We start from the raw sequence: 18,379 nt of genomic DNA on the forward strand, positions 1-18,379 counted from the left end.
AACGGTGTTAAAACTGTTGTCTTAAGACGACTATAAAATGACAATGGTATTAAAACCGTACCGTTGCCAAAAAACGACATCAATGATAACGTTTTAAAACCGTTGCCAAAAAATGACACCAATGATAACGCTTTAAAACCGTTGGCTTTGTGAATAATAAAATTACAACAGTTTAAAACCGTTGTCTATCCAGTTATAGTTTTAAACTGTTGGATCATGAAAGAGAACGGTTTAAAACCGTTGCTTATCGAGTAACAGTTCAAAACCGTTGTTTAAAATGTTTAAAATTTTCTTTCAAAACCGTTGTCTATTCCAGTAATTATGGCAACGGTTTTTCGGTTGTCATTGCCTATGAGCATTGGCAACGGCCGCATATACCACAGGTCAAAAACCGTTGCCGCCTAAAGTTTTAGAAACGGTTTTTCATTCTACGGTAACAATTTTTGACTGTTGCAAAAACCCTTATTTGTTGTAGTACAATATCGTAAAGAGTCGTATTATGAAGACATAGACCATGGTGATTGCATGATTGGAGAGGCTTCAGGAGAGAACATTAACCCTCTTCCATTGCTGATGCTACCACCGACATAGATACCAATGCCATATGGATTGTGATGCTGCATCTGCTGTTGGAGGAATAATTGTTCTTGGTAGCTTTGAATGGGGTTATGGATTGCTTGCGGAGAACACTGCCCTTGATGTTCTTCTTTTTTATCATCCCAATCGAAACTTCAAGCCTTAGTGATAAATATGTATATGAAATTTGAGATGCTGACAGAGAGGAAGTGATGAGGTTGAAATTTCAGAAATTTGAAGACAGTTTTCTTTTTCTCTTGATAATGTTTTTTGTTTTATAAGAAGAAGAGGGGAAAAAAAATATCTGAAACCAACTTACCAGGTGCCGTTTATTTAGTGAATGGTCAACTCTTAAGTCTTAGCCACACTTAACCACAACAATGTTAGCCACAAGAGACTCACCCATTATTCAATATTTACAGAACAAGCAAGATTAGAAAAAAGAATTGTTGGTTATTTTATCTAGCATAAAAAAGAAACGATCATCTTTATTATTTTTAAAATATTTGTAAAATTTAAAGTAAATTGTAATCATTTTAATTAAAAAAAAAGAAGACACGAAGAACATTAGACTATTCTAATGTTATTTGTAGATGCAGTGATAATATGAATAATACCATTATGATTTCAATTCACTCCAGTGTTAGAATTCTTTTTTATACTTAAGTAGTAAAAAGTAACGCAAATTTGATTTATAGTAAGAATTCAATTTTTATGATTTAATTTAAATCAAATCACACAAAAAGTAGTCTAATTTTCAATTGTATTCTCATGAGCTATGATATTACCAAAATTATCCTTACTAAAGAGTTAGTGGTAATAGTTAAAAGGACAAAATAATTATTTCAAACACACTCTACATGTTTTATTTCAATTATATTCTTTTGGTTCCTAATCAAAGAATTCTCTCCATAACTAATTCAATTCTCTCAAACATTTTATTAAACTCTAACTTATTTAAAACTTTCAAACACCCTCAAAATTAACTCCATTCTTTCAACATTGTTGTTTAACATACTCTTCCGTGTAGTCACTTTGTAAGTTGGAAACAAAAGAACATAATTCATGGAATATAAAATTGGGCAATGCTACGTAACCAAAATATTATAGATAATAAATAAAGGTATATGACTAATAGTATTTGCGTTTATAAGAGAGTGTGAATCACTCTCCTAATTTAATTGATGCAATTAATTTCTTTCTATCATTAATTATCTTTCCTTATTTAATTATACTAAAAGTTAATTCTAAATTTAATGTGAATCAGATTGCGAAAATTTCTCCTTCATTATTATTACATGTATTTATAATTGTATAATTTTTTTCTTCCAAATAAAAATTTCAAATTCTTATATTTTTAATTAAAAAAAAACTCAAATCACCTCAACACATTTTATAAAAAATAAAATATTTTAAATTTGATCAATTTTTATTTATTGAAAATTAAAAATATCTAAAATTGTTGGTTCATGACCTGCAAAATAAAATAATAAATTAGCACCGATTTATTGATTATGGATATTATATATATAAAATTATAAATATTATACGTATAAAAATATGGATGTTAAATTAGAGAATTTAACAACTTCTGGTATACAACTCATATTTTACATATAGGCTATTATAAAATAAAAAAATTAAAATTAAAAAATAAAATTTAAAAAATAATTATTAATTCGTCGTATTAAAATCAATAAATAAGTATACATATGAATAGTAAATAAAAAATATTAAAATTATAACCCTTTGGTGTACATGTAAGATAATTTGAAATATATAACAAGACACATAATTTAAAATTTGGTAATATTAATTGTAAAAATTTGTTAATTATAAATATTATATGTATGAAATTATGAATGTTATGAGTATGAAATTATGGATGTTATTAATATAAAATTTTGGATGTTATGTGTATCTTACTTAATTATGGATGTTATGTGTATGAACTTGTGGATGTTATGAATAAATTTGTCAATTGAATAAATTAATTTAGGTATTTGACATTTTTTTTTTCAAATCTAATTATATTAAAATTTAGAAATATATGTGAATTAAAATAAATCATTTTCACTTTGAAAAACATGAAATAAAATTTTAAATTATCAAAGACGGTGATTTAAAAAATTATAGGTTGATTTAAATGTATAATGTCTTCAAAAATAAAATATTAAAATATTTTGAATCATGATTTATTAGTATATATGTAAAATAATTTGAACTACATAATAAAATATAGTTTAAATAATTGATAATGAATACCATAACGGACAAAGAATCAATTGCAATTATTTAATGTAATTGATATTATAATTATCGTTCTTAAATATAATTATTATTAATCTTTATTGTATTTTTATATATAAAAATCAAATTATAAAAAGGAATATTAAGTATTGATTACAATAGTGCCTAATAAAAAGGGATATGATTTTCTAATTAATATCATTAATTAGCAGATTTGATAAGAACGGTGATAAGTAGAATGAACGATAAGTAGAATGATAAGAGAGTGAAGTAAAAAATAAAACTGTTATTAAGTGATATAAATGAAGTAAAATATGGAAAGTTTTGGCTGATTATGGCTGAAAAATTTTGGTTACCAAATTTTTTCCTATAAAATTATACACAAACTAAACAAAAAACATCCCTAATGCCATATCTTCCAAGTGATGTCTCCATTCCAATTACACCAATAATGGACGCACTAATTGCTGCGGAGAACTTCTCTATAATCAAGTCATCATCAAGAATAGAGCATTAGCGTGTATTCCTAAAAATACAAAAATTAAATGTAAGAAAAAGAAACAAAAAGAAAGAACAAACTTGCAATATTTACCTAAGGCTCATTTGAAGCATCATGTGGACTTTAATCTGCCTGTTTTTTGGCCTCCAATGTTCTCTAGAAAAAAAGCGCATATCTTAAGAAGCCATTAGATTTATCAACTAAGGATCATCCTCTGCATCTAGCAACTAAACCATGAAACTAACAAAAATTTTTTTTTTATGGAATTTGTAATTTATTTTAGCCACTTAAACAATGTTTTCAGAGCCCGTAACTCAAATCATAACACAGTGAACGTGTAGGGAGCATTTTCATTAAACATGTGCGAGATGAGGTTCGTGACCAATTAAGTCTCAACCTGACAAAGCTGGGTCATTAATCACATATTAGTCATTAGACACCAATCAAAATGACAATAAATAAACAAACTATATTTAAGAAGTTAAAAAATGTAAAAAAAAAAAAAAAAACTTGATTGCGGCCATGAGAATTGAAAATTGCATCGGTTATAATAGCAATTAGCAATGTTCAATTTAGATGGGATAGTACGGGACCTTAGGTGAATAACATAATTTAACTATTTTAAACTCTATATCACCTTACTTACCTTATTATCAGTCTAGACATATGATATATGTAAGTAACTTAAAGTAAGATTACAATTCTCTTTTATGTATAAAACAAATATTATAAAAGAATAGATGCACCAAAGATAAAGCTGCATCAAAATTTTCTTGTTTTGATATTGTGACAACTCAGTTCTTACTTAAAATAGAATGAATTGTAAAATAGAAATTTTGGTTATTAATTACACTTGGAGTATGATTGAAGGGGAAAAATGCCTTGATATATCTCTCATATCTTCAGTCAACACACATTAGAATTTCACAATGAACTACTATAAGTAAGAAATCAGATGAAATCAGTAACTTTGATGCACACAATTAGAAACAGAAAGAATCATTTGGGGCAGATGTGGCATAATAAACACGAATTTAAAGAAGGAATAATGGTTTTTTTTTAATCATGTATATGAAATCCAAAATGAAATGAAATAAATACCTGGGTATCATAGCCAAAAAACATGCCACCAATTCAAGCAATCACACTATCAAAGAGACATAATAATTAAAGTACTTACCTAATAATGCATAAATGCAAATTCAATAGATTATGCCTCTTAAATAGAAAATGTATATATCAAATGAAATCTAAAAGATAGCAAAGGTCTTGAAATTACTTCAAGATCAGACTCTTGTATTTCAAAATATTGCATGAATAATTCTTTCCAGTAGGAACAGAAAATGCAGCAAGAATTTTTGATTTGACAAATGAACCAATCAAAGATGCACCTAGTAGGAAGAAAAGGTTAAAAATAATCAATGCCATCATTTTAATTTCAACTAATGAAAAATAAATAATGAAACAAAATAGTAACCACATTGTGGCATTTCAAGTTCTTTGAGTTCATCAATTGTTGCAATAACATCATCAGTTACAAATTATTCTTCCATATTTACTGTTGTTTTTTCTTAATTTAAATGAATTAGATCCTTGATAAAAAATTATCAGTATTATCTCTTTTTATCTGGCATTTTTATTTTCTATTTTCACTCATTTTCTGTTATGTATTTTATTGTAAGAAAAAAAAATTAGTATTTTTTAATATTTTTAAATATACAATCATTTCGGATAAAATTTCATTTTAAAAAGATACATATCTTGAAGAAAATTGTAATACACAGACATGACAACAAACTTTATTGACCTTTTTCTGTCAATTGTCTCTATCTCTGCTAGTATCCTCTACCTCCTCAATATAGAAATGTGTAATGAAGGATATTTACAATCAAGATATTAAAGGAATATATAATGAATTTGCCACTCATAAGAAGGGCTATAGTTATAGTGCCCAAATTTATTGCCAAATCAAGATATGTTTTGCCTTTGCTGATCTTATCCCAAATTTTAGTGCCATTTGAGAAATAAAAAATAGAAGTCAACTAAAACCAAAATTAATCTCAAACCAAAAGTTTCAAATAACTTTGAAAATTCAGAGGCTGCAATAGACGTTCACCTTCACCCAATTTACTGTCAACTTTGTACAAAGTTATCCTCCAACTTGAACCTTTGGAAGCCAAAACACAAATAAATGACCAAAAATATAAATAAAGGACAATTATAGATTTGATGAAAGAAATTTATTAGAATGGATGAAATTAGTTACCATATTTCCACCTATCCTCCTAAATATAGAGGTTTGAAAGGGTTAACGGATCTCTTGCAATGAACAAAATTAATTAAATAAATAAAGGACCTGAAAACAGAGCATGCACAATATCAGTTAAAACAAAGTCACCAAAATAATAGAATTTAAATAAATAAATAAATAGATAAACTTGATGAAATGATGAGAACTTTTTATATGTGATAATGGAATGTATTACAGAGCAATAAAAAGCATATAAGATTCAAGTATGTGAGCCAAACCAATTAGAAATTGAATTGGGATTTATCAAAACACTATAGGAGTGATTCTAAATAGATATCTATTTGATCACAATTTTTATTGGAAACATATCTTTATCAAACATGAATGACTTGAAGCAAACAAATGAATAATAGGTATGATAGAAAATAAAAAAAGAATGCACACAATATCAAAATGTTGTGACGTATTGTCTGGAAAATCCTACAAGTGTTTGAAGAGATGTTCTACACCTTGTTCCTCCTAAGGGAAGATAAGGAAAATGATCAAGAACAAAAAAAAAAAAAAAAAGAGAGGCAGAGATATTAATAAAATGATACACATTATCTGCTTTCTCTTCAATTTTTCCTGCATAGTTTAAGAAAACACAGGAAATGAATTTAAAAGAAAAATGGATAGCAATAAACTTGGCAAGAAATTCTGACGAATAACAGATAATTCAGAACTTGCAAAGAAGTTTGCTTGCAATAAAATTAGATTCCATTTTATTAGTAAGCAAATCAAAATTATAAGAAAGAAAGAAAGAACCCAAAGGAATTTGATGTCATGATCGAGGCGCTTGAATTATGCAAGAATCCAATGCTTACCCGTGAATTATAGAACCATTACCGACAACACTTTAAGTTGTAACTCGTTTGAATATGTGTGAAACCCTAAACCGCAAAACAAAAAAATGAATCCTTGAAAAAGTCAGCAAAAGAAAAGAACACAAAGTATTGAAACATGAAGCCCAATAGTGTTAATCCCACTTTGGAATAAATAACTAACAGTAGAAACAGTATGCATTTGGAGGAAGAAGAAGAAGTATACAAGGATCTTTTCCTGCTTTCAAGCGCATGACATGCAGCAGATTCCAACACTTCTCCCATCTCTGTTTATTGCTGCGGTAGCACGTTCTTCCCCATCGTGCTTCTTCCATCTCTAGGTCGCCCTACTTCTCTGGACTTTCGAAATCTCCTTTTCCATTTAGTCTGACTTTTAAGATAAACTTCAAATCTTCAGCTACAATCTCGACCCTACTGGTTGCTGGGATACCGTCCGCTGCTCTCTTCACCTTGTGCTATAGTCTCTGCTGCTAAAACTTCTTCTTTATCTGGGTTCACTCAGTTCTTTCTCTTTCGACACAAGGCTTTTTCTTGCTGCCACATTTGCAACTTGCAACTCTATTCTGATGAACGGGACTGCCCAGCCGATCTTGGTGACTTGAAACACAATTTCCAGTTGGTGATATGAAGAGAAAAATGAAAAGGAAGAGGAGGATCAGAAGATGTAGGGGTGGCGGGGGTGGTGAGATGAAAAAAAATTAAGTTTTTTTTTGTTGTTTTTTAATTTTCAGTCACCAAAAATAAAAGGAAAGACAGCAATTTGATTTTGAGAATGGAATTGTGCAAAAAAAAATCTCCGCTACTTCGACGCACCGGAAGGAACACTGTTCTTTGCTGCAACGTATCGTCACCACCAATGATACTAAATTGGGGGAATACTATTTTGTGCCTCGTGTATTGAATTGCTTAACTTTTATATTTTAAATAGATACCAAACTTGAGAACAATTAAGTAGATATTGATTTCGAATGGTGTTTTAAAACATGCAAATGGCGTATTTGCGAATAGTACAATATTTGTGAATAGTACTGAATTTCTTAGTAATTATGTGTTTGCAAATAGTATCATTTTTTTTGAATTGTAAAGTGATGACAAGTCATCTTAGCCTAGTTTCACTAGCCTTTTTCTTTTGTTTTCAATTGATTTTATGCACTTTCTTAAGCCATAAGCAAGTCAATTGGGTAGATTTCCATGTTTACTTTGATTCAATCAACCATGTATGAATTCATGCACTTTCATGAGATTTTATGCCATAATTGTCATATACTATGAAAGAAACACAATCTCATGATTTGGGGCATAGCTTTGATTGTTTTGATTGATTGATGATAGGTGGAAAGAGTTTTGAAGAAGGTTGAAGGAAGAAGGAATGGCTAGGAGCAAGAGAGAACAAAAAGTTTGAGCCAAAGTTTGCCTCAAACTTTAGCTCAAACTTTTAGAAGAGTTGAAAACATGCCAGAGAAAAAAAGTTTGAGCCAAAGTTTGCCTCAAACTTTAGCTCAAACTTTTGGAAGAATTGAAAACACTCCAGAGGAAAAAATCTTGAGCAAAAGTTTGCCTCAAACTTTTTGGCAAATGTTGGCATCACAAAACCAACACCCTGGAGGAGAAAAGCTTGCGCCAACGTTTGCCTCAAACTTTTTGGCAAACGTTGGCGCCACACTTGCACACCCTGGAGGAGAAAAGTTTGCGCCAACTTTGCCTCAAACTTTTTGGCAAACGTTGGCGCCACACATATACACAAGGGGGCCAACGTTTGAGCAAAAGTTTGACCTCAAACTTTAGCCCAAACGTTGGTAGCAGCAAGTGAAGCCATCTGGTATAAAAAGTTTGAGTAAAAGTTTGCCTCAAACTTTTACTCAAACTTTTACTCAAACTTTCATGATTTCAACCCGGTTCACAATGGATCTTTCTCCAACTCCAAGAGCAATCAACCAAGGCCTTTATCAACCCAATTCCATCAAGAGCAAAGGCCCAATTCAAGGCTTGAAGACCATTTGAAGAAAGTGTATAAATAGCTTAGGATTTAAGTTTTAGGAGAGCTTTTCCGGAGAGAATTTGGGAACACTTACAGAGAGCTCACCTTTACATTTTTGAATTGTTGCTTTAGAATTCTAGAGAATTGGGAAGGAGAATTGATCTCTCTTCTTCCTTGTTCTTGCTCAGCACTCTTTACTTTTCTTGTTTTGGATCTTGGGTGGAGAATTGAAGAAATTCTGTTTCAATCTCACCTTGAGATCTTGTTTAAATCTCTGCACAATTGAATTTCCATTTCTGTTAATTGCTTCTTCTTCTACTCATTCTGCAACTTACTTTTCTTTATTTCCGATTGCATCGTTCTTGTTGGATCTAGGAAGGCAGTGAGATCTAGACTCAGCTATCTAGTCTCTTGAGTCCTGAGATCTACAGTTTTCAATTTCAATTTCTTTATTTCGTCGCTACACCAAGCTTTTTCTCAATTCCGTTTTAGATCCGGTTTAATTCAAGTCATCTTCTACTTTTCTGTTTATTGCATTTTACTTTTCCTTGTTTGATTTCTGCAAATCCCGTTCCCAATTCCCTTTACAATTCAAGCCATTTACATTTCTTACACTTTAAGATTCTGCAATTTACATTTCTTGCAATCTAAGTTTCTGCAATTTACATTACTTGCACTTTAAGATTCAGCCTCTTTAATTTCTCTGCACTTTAAATTCTTGCCAATTGTCCCTCTCCTTTTTAATTTCATGCAATTTAGCTTCTGTCAAATACAAACCACTCAAATCAACTCTTGATTCGCTTGACTAAATCAACCACTAAACTAAAATTGCTCAATCCTTCAATCCCTGTGGGATCGACCTCACTCACGTGAGTTATTATTACTTGATACGACCCGGTGCACTTGCCGGTTAGTTTTGTGTGTTTGGAATTCGTTTTTCGTTTTCCGAAAATACACATCAAGTTTTTGGCGCCGTTTCCGGGGATTGATTAGATTGACAATGATTAAGTGAAGTGGAGATCTAGATCAAGCACTTTTTCTTTTCTGTTTCTTTAACTTTTGACTAACACGCTAACTGTTTGAATTTTTGCCTAAGCTAACTAATATTTCACTTCAGCCATGGATTGAAGTGTTATTGCTTTTCTGGTATTGTGTGATTCTTGTGTTTTGCTTGTATGTCAGATACAAGAAGAGAGATCCCTACCTTTCATGAAACTGACGAAAGAATCCTCCGAAGGCTAAGAAGAGAAGCAAGAGAAAAAAATGTTGCTAGAGAGGAAGAATCAGATGAAGAATATCATGAATTGGAGGAACACTCAACAAATCCAACAAATCCACCAGTGAGAATGGCCAACAACAATGGTCAACCCCAGAGGAGAGTCTTGGCTTCATATACATTTGCTAATCCAAGGCATTGTGGGAGTAGCATCCTTACCCCAAATGTCGATGCAAATAACTTTGAATTGAAGGCCCAACTCATCACCTTGGTGCAGAACAACTGTTCCTATGGAGGAGGCCCCTTGGAAGATCCAAACCAGCACCTATCCACCTTCCTGAGGATACGTAACACAGTGAAGACCAATGGTGTGCATCCTGACAGTTACAAATTGCTGCTATTTCCATTTTCCCTCAAAGACAAAGCCACTCAATGGTTGGAATCCTTCCCAAGAGACATCATCAACAACTGGGATGATCTAGTAACCAAGTTCCTTGCCAAGTTTTACCCATCTCAAAGAGTTATTAGATTGAAGACTGAAGTACAAACATTCACACAAATGGATGCTGAACCCTTGTATGAGGCATGGGAACGATACAAAGCTCTAATCAGGAAGTGCCCTCCTGAGATGTTTAATGAATGGGATAAACTCCAAAATTTCTATGAAGGACTGACAATGAAAGCTCAAGAGGCACTTGACTATTCAGCAGGAGGCTCAATGCAACTCATGAAGACAGCTGAAGAGGCTCAGAACCTCCTTGACATGGTGGCTAACAACCAATATTTTTTTGGCCATCAGAGACAACGCCAACCATCACTAAGGAAAGGAGTGTTAGAAATGGAAGGGGTTGACACCCTCCTAGCTCAAAACAAGATAATGCAGGAGCAGATTCAACAACAATTTGAGCAGATGGCTAAAAAGATTGATAGCTTGCAAGTTGCAGCAGTGAATACAAGCCAACCATCAACCACATGGGGGCAAAATAAAGAAAACCAAGAAGATCAGCAGCAGGAACAACCTCAATATGTGCACAACCAAGGTTCAGGCCAAAATGAGGTTTATGGTGACACCTACAATCCATCCTGGAAGAACCATCCAAATCTCAGATGGGGAGATAACCACACTCAAAACCAACAACCATGGCAAAGGAATTCAAACCAAAACAACTCAAGAAGCAACCAGAACAACAACCAGTAAAACATAACCCACAATCCATATAGAAAACCCCAAAATGACCACCCAAATTCCAGCTATTATCCACCCAATAATTCAGTCACTAACCAAAACAACCATCATCCACCTTCCACGTCCACATTCCACCCACAAAACAACCCCACAAATAGTTCAAACAACTTCCAGCAACAACCATCTCACTTTACACAAGCACAACTAAATCCAGACTCCCAAAGAATCTCTAATCTAGAGATAATGGTGGAGAAACTCATAAAAAATCAAGAGATGGCAAGACAAGATCATGAAGCAGCACGGAAGGATCAAGCCATAACAAGTAAAAATCTTGAGAGGCATATGGAACAAATGGCTAAACGAATTGCAGAGATGGATGAGAAGCAATCAAATGTATCCCCTAGTGCCACTCAAGACCACTCAAGGGACAAAGGAAAAGCTACAAAGTGGGAGGAGTGCAAAACAATTATAGTGGAAAGTGAGAAGAAAGCCATCAATCAGGAAGAACACAACAGAGAAGTTCCACAAAAAGAGACAGAAGAGAGAAGTGAAGAAGATCAAGAAATCAAGAATGCAAAAAGCTCAAAGAGAGATAAGGACATTCTTGAAACACAACTACAAGAGAAGAAGGAAGGGGTGAAGCCACATATCCCCAAACTTCCATACCTCAGAGGTTTAAAAAAGAGAATGAGGATAAGCAATACTCAAAGTTCCTGGACATATTCAAGACCCTCAGCATCAATATTCCTTTCTTAGAAGCACTTGAACAGATGCCAGTGTATGCCAAATTTATGAAGGAAGTGCTGACAAAGAAAAAGTCCCTAAAAGAAGGATAAATTGTTGAGATGACAATGGAATGTAGTGCTATTCTCCAAAGAGAGTTACCAGAGAAGAAAGATGATCCTGGAAGTTTTTATATACCTTGCACCATAGGAGACATAACAATTGAAAAGTCATTCTGTGACCTTGGTGCAAGCATAAACTTGATGCCTTTGTCTCTAATGAGGAAACTTCAAATTTGTGAGCTGAAATCCACACGAATACTCCTTCAAATGGCTGACAAATCCATCCAGCAAGCAATTGGAGTTGTAGAGAATATACTGGTAAAAGTGGGGAAATTCCTTCTCCCAGCTGATTTTGTCATTCTGGATATGGAGGAGGACCCTAACACTCCCATCATCCTAGGGAGGCCTTTTCTTGCTACGGGCAGAGCACTGATAGATGTTGAAAAAGGGGAATTGTTGCTGAGAGTGCATGATGAGCACCTAGCATTCCATGTTTTTAAAACCCCACATGAGCCCACTCAAGAAGAAGAGTGTACGGAGGATAAGGCCAGAGATCAAAGTTTGAAGGAGGTAGTCAATGAGTTAGCTCCAAGACTTCCAAATCCATGCTTGAAAGAAGTAGAGATAGTGCAACAGACCAAAGAAATCAAGGAGGAACTAGATCCAAAACCTCCAGATGAGAAATTCAACATCTCAGATAAGGAACCACCAAGGCAGGGAGTATCTTTTGAGAAAGAAAAGAAGAAGAGGCCAAGAGGGTGGAGAAACAAGAAGATCCCTACTGAAGGCTTTTCACCAGGGGATAAAGTAGTGTTAAACACCCAACCAATGAAGGTGTCCCCACAATCATCTGAATACTACACTGTGAACCGGGTCCTTTCACTTGAACACCTAGAGATCATCAAAAAGGAGACCGGAAGGAAGTTCACAGTAAGAGGAGAAAAGCTGAGGCACTATGCTTTTCAGCCTCCATGATCAAAGAAAGAGATGTCAAGCTAATGATAATAAAGAAGCGCTTGTTGGGAGGCAACCCAACCTGAGGTAGTTTTCTTTTCATAGCTGTTTCAATAAAAAGGTTGAGTAGTTTTGTCTGTATTGCAAGGATCTAAGTTTGGTGTTGCACACCAAAACAATTTAAGGGAGAATGAAGGATTCTAAGTTTGGTGTTCCACCAAAATCTCATTTAAAAGCATACTCTCACCTCTTGCATAATGATAGCTCCAAGCAATCAGACAAATTATTCAACCAGTTAATTGCTTCTTAGTTTGGTTCCATAACCTTTAGCAAGGCCAAAAGAATTTATAAATGTACAACCTGTTGCATTAGAGACAGTGGCAAGGAATTAAGTTTGGTGTTCCCACACCAAATTAAATCCAAAAGCCACACTCGATTCATGCATACTAACCAGTCACCTAAGGGCTTGAGAAGCAAGAAACTTTTGAGAATTGTGCAGGGAACTAACCACCATTTGAAGACATTATGCATCATAACTCAAAAGGGGCACAACAGAAGGAAGGACAAAGGAACTGCAAACCAATAGGTTGTATCTATACTTAACTCTTGCTGTTAAGAAATGCTTTGATTTATGTCTTGCTAAAGTGTTTATCTAGTTCAAGTAGAATCAATTTTTTTGCAATAAGTAAGCTAGTCTAAGTGTGTGCTTGTGTGTTTACTTTCACTTAACAAAAAGCATGCTTTGTCGTCTGCATCTTTAATTCAATAAAAGAAATGTTTGAATGTGAAGTGAGATAGTTCTCTGTTAGATAGAAGTACAATAAAAGTAAGTGGTGGTATGCATGTGTGATTGTATGATAGCTCACTTTTAGTGAATAAGAGAACTAGGATGTCTCCTTCTAAGTAGAAAGTGGCCTACTATCTATGACTCTCAATCAAATAAAAGTCCTTGGTTAAAAAGAAAAAAAAAAGAGAAAAGAAATAGCCAAAAAGTGGCAACAAGACAAAAGAAAATAAAAAAAAGAAACAAAGCTAGACACCAATAGCTTGAACCTTAGAATATATGCCTGTGGTGTCTTTGTACTAGGATCTGCTTGGATTATTAAGTTCTTTGGAGTGCATCAACACTTGGTGACTTGGGTTAACTAACCCGGGATCATCAGCTGAAAGTCCACTATCAAGAGCAACCTAACTACAAGGCATTTAGTAACCCAAAGAGGTGTTGGGCATCAATGTTTTAAGAAGGAATGTGAGCCAAGTGTTTATAGTGAATAATGCGTCAAGTATAAAGAAAGAAAAGAACTTGTTACACATGACACTGAACTAAAGCTTATAGAGAAAAAAGTAATAGTCAAGGACAAAGGAATAATGAGAGGTCATAGCAGTGTGTTGCTTGATGCTTGAAGGAGACTTTCTAGGCCTAAAAGTCAATAAGAAGTGAGTGTTTACATATCCACATAAAACCCCATGAACTACCAATAATACTCTGCTAGCATGAACATCCTCTTCCATTTCATTCTTTCTTCTCAATAATTCTTTTCTTGCTTGGGGACAAGCAAGCTTTAAGTTTGGTGTTGTGATGACAAGTCATCTTAGCCTAGTTTCACTAGCCTTTTTCTTTTGTTTTCAATTGATTTTATGCACTTTCTTAAGCCATAAGCAAGCCAATTGGGTAGATTTCCATGTTTACTTTGATTCAATCAACCATGTATGAATTCATGCACTTTCATGAGATTTTATGCCATAATTGTCATATATTATGAAAGAAACACAATCTCATGATTTGGGGCATAGCTTTGATTGTTTTGATTGATTGATGATAGGTGGAAAGAGTTTTGAAGAAGGTTGAAGGAAGAAGGAATGGCTAGGAGCAAGAGAGAACAAAAAGTTTGAGCCAAAGTTTGCCTCAAACTTTAGCTCAAACTTTTAGAAGAGTTGAAAACATGCCAGAGAAAAAAAGTTTGAGCCAAAGTTTGCCTCAAACTTTAGCTCAAACTTTTGGAAGAATTGAAAACACTCCAGAGGAAAAAAGCTTGAGCAAAAGTTTGCCTCAAACTTTAGCTCAAACTTTTGGGAGAAAAGCTTGAGCCAACGTTTGCCTCAAACTTTTTGGCAAACGTTGGCATCACAAAACCAACACCCTGGAGGAGAAAAGCTTGCGCCAACGTTTGCCTCAAACTTTTTGGCAAACGTTGGCGCCACACTTGCACACCCTGGAGGAGAAAAGTTTGCGCCAACTTTGCCTCAAACTTTTTGGCAAACGTTGGCGCCACACATATACACAAGGGGCCAACGTTTGAGCAAAAGTTTGACCTCAAACTTTAGCCCAAACGTTGGTAGCAGCAAGTGAAGCCATCTGGTATAAAAAGTTTGAGTAAAAGTTTGCCTCAAACTTTTACTCAAACTTTCATGATTTCAACCCGGTTTACAATGGATCTTTCTCCAACTCCAAGAGCAATCAACCAAGGCCTTTATCAACCCAATTCCATCAAGAGCAAAGGCCCAATTCAAGGCTTGAAGACCATTTGAAGAAAGTGTATAAATAGCTTAGGATTTAAGTTTTAGGAGAGCTTTTCCGGAGAGAATTTGGGAACACTTACAGAGAGCTCACCTTTACATTTTTGAATTGTTGCTTTAGAATTCTAGAGAATTGGGAAGGAGAATTGATCTCTCTTCTTCCTTGTTCTTGCTCAGCACTCTTTACTTTTCTTGTTTTGGATCTTGGGTGGAGAATTGAAGAAATTCTGTTTCAATCTCACCTTGAGATCTTGTTTAAATCTCTGCACAATTGAATTTCCATTTCTGTTAATTGCTTCTTCTTCTACTCATTCTGCAACTTACTTTTCTTTATTTCCGATTGCATCGTTCTTGTTGGATCTAGGAAGGCAGTGAGATCTAGACTCAGCTATCTAGTCTCTTGAGTCCTAAGATCTACAGTTTTCAATTTCAATTTCTTTATTTCGTCGCTACACCAAGCTTTTTCTCAATTCCGTTTTAGATCCGGTTTAATTCAAGTCATCTTCTACTTTTCTGTTTATTGCATTTTACTTTTCCTTGTTTGATTTCTGCAAATCCCGTTCCCAATTCCCTTTACAATTCAAGCCATTTACATTTCTTGCACTTTAATATTCAGCCTCTTTAATTTCTCTGCACTTTAAATTCTTGCCAATTGTCCCTCTCCTTTTTAATTTCATGCAATTTAGCTTCTGTCAAACACAAACCACTCAAATCAACTCTTGATTCGCTTGACTAAATCAACCACTAAACTAAAATTGCTCAATCCTTCAATCCCTGTGGGATCGACCTCACTCACGTGAGTTATTATTACTTGATACGACTCAGTGCACTTGCCGGTTAGTTTTGTGTGTTTGGAATTCGTTTTTCGTTTTCCGAAAATACACATCATAAAGTACATGTATAGACGAATAGTGAACAGTATTAATGCATATATGCCATCAATGAGTAAATAATAATAAATATGTACAATATTTTTTTTTGTTGTCTACGATATCCCCAACTCAATAGTCAATAGGTTAAAGATTAATTTCATCACGAATTTGACATCTATTTAAATAAAAAATAACATATTAGAAAAAATATTGATATCGAATGAAAATAGTTCTAGACACAAAATCGACTTACACAGATTAGTGCTGGAATCACAGTTTACAGCCCATTGAAATATTATGGGCTTTCTGAGCCGGGCCTGCACGTGGGCGTGGTTGGACTTGGAGCCTTGGTCACGTGGCTGTGAGTTTGCTAAGGCCTTTAATATGAAGGTCACGGTAATAAGCACTTCTCCTAGCAAGAAGAAGGAAGCATTGGAGAAGCTTGGTGCCGATGCATTCTTGATCAGTCATGATCATCAACAGTTGCAGGTAAACTCTTTTACATAAATTATTGACATTGTTTCATGATCTAAATATAACCAGATAGATAGCTAGTAGCCATAACAATTTGTCGTGTTTAATTAGGATGCTATGTGTACAATGACGGTATTATCGACACAGTTTCTGGTAATCACTCGGTTGAACCATCGCTTGGTTTATTGAAAACAAGTGGAAAACTCATATTTGTGGGAGCACCTCCCTTGCCTCTTGAGATGTCAGCCCAAACTTTGCTTATGGGTAAGTCTCCATATGTTAGATATATGTATGTGGAATGGGACTTAATTAATTCTATAATCAATGAAATGATGATGGTATATACAGGGAGGAAGATGGTTGGTGGGAGTAATATAGGAGGTATTGAAGAGATGCAAGAGATGGTGGATTTTGCAGCAAATCATAATGTGACTGCGGAGGTTGAGGTTATAGCAATGGAGTACGTGAACTGCGTTAGAGAGGCTCCCAAATAATGATGTTAGGTATCGATTTGTCATTGATGTGGCCAACACCCTCAAGGACTCTCTTACTAATTAGAATGCTTAAAGGAAGGAAGCCTTAAATATTTGGTTCTTTGCAAGCTTTGCCGTCTATGATGCACCGACACTGATACGACACGACATGGGAGACATGCCAACATCTTACATGTAACATGGAAACAAATCGTAATGATATTTTGATATTTTATTGATATTAAGATATAAATTAATTTTTAATTATTTTTAATGTCTTATTTTAATTTTATCAAGTATTTAAAATATTTTTTGTTTTAATAAATAATAATATATATTATATTTAAATTTATTTTAAGAATATATATTAAGAATTAGACTGGATACGCTAACACATGATGGTATTTAATTGGTGTTCGAAAAAGAATTTTTTATTTTTTAATAAAACATGGTTGAACACAATAGACACGTGTGTCGGCCGAATGTCGATAAATATTATATCCAAAATGTATCCAATATGTGAACACGACAATTCAACAAAATGTCCACACTTCATAGTTTGCGGTCAACTAAAATCTTTGTAATAAACACAACGATGAGGATGATTCTGGGTCAGTTTTGGAACGGAGTTCTGCTGTTTAGTTTCTTAAAGTGTGTTGTGAGATGAGTTTGTCAGCCTTTTTTATTATTATTTTGTATACTTTATGTCCTTAATATTTTTAATTAAAATATTAATAACTAAATTTAATAAATATATATAAAAAACTGTATATAAATATTAAACAATATAAATAGATTATTATTTTTTATATTATTTTTTAAAATTTATTAAAATATTTTTAATTAAAATTTTTAAATTTTAATTTTTTAAATAAATATAAATATAATAAAATATTATTTTTTATTTTATATTTAAATTTATTAAAATATTTTGATTAAAATATGATAAAAAGAGAAATAAGAGACGACAATGAAAGAAGAAATAGACAATGAATATGAACATGAATAAAAAAGAGATTGAGATGTGTAGAAATAGTGGTAGAAAAAGAAACACAAACATACGCAAAAGAGATCAAAATGCACAAAAACAGTAATAGAAGAAGGAATATGAACGTGAACAAAAAAAGAGGATTGAAATACATTTTCCTTCTAAAATGAAGTGCGTGATGGTGGTACAAACTCAAATCAACGGTGAAACAATGCTGGCGTCGTTGGAGTTTCCATGAATTTGGGAAAGAGGCAAAGAAGACGTGTTTCTATTAAAATTTCATTTCAACGTAAAACAAAAAAAGAAAAAAAATAAAAAAATTAGGGTTAGATTAGTAAGAATAATTTAATTTTTTTATTATTTTTATTTTATTTTTATGGAAATTAAATATATCTCAACGAAAGATGAAAATTAAGGTGGCCACTCAGATAAAGACGTCTATTTTATCTTTTGTTAAAGATGTTTTCATGTTGTATTTT

The 18,379-nt window shown here is 33.3% G+C and overlaps 1 pseudogene; it reads left to right on the forward strand.

Moving 5' to 3' along the window:
* The first annotated feature begins 604 nt into the window (after window positions 1-604).
* On the forward strand, window positions 605-16,997 carry LOC107633803 (mannitol dehydrogenase-like; annotated as a pseudogene).
* The last annotated feature ends 1,382 nt before the right edge of the window (window positions 16,998-18,379 follow it).

This window comes from Arachis ipaensis, chromosome B3 (assembly GCF_059453495.1).
Source record: "Arachis ipaensis isolate K30076 ecotype BB chromosome B3, ASM5945349v1, whole genome shotgun sequence".
In the NCBI taxonomy this organism is placed as follows: domain Eukaryota; kingdom Viridiplantae; phylum Streptophyta; class Magnoliopsida; order Fabales; family Fabaceae; genus Arachis; species Arachis ipaensis.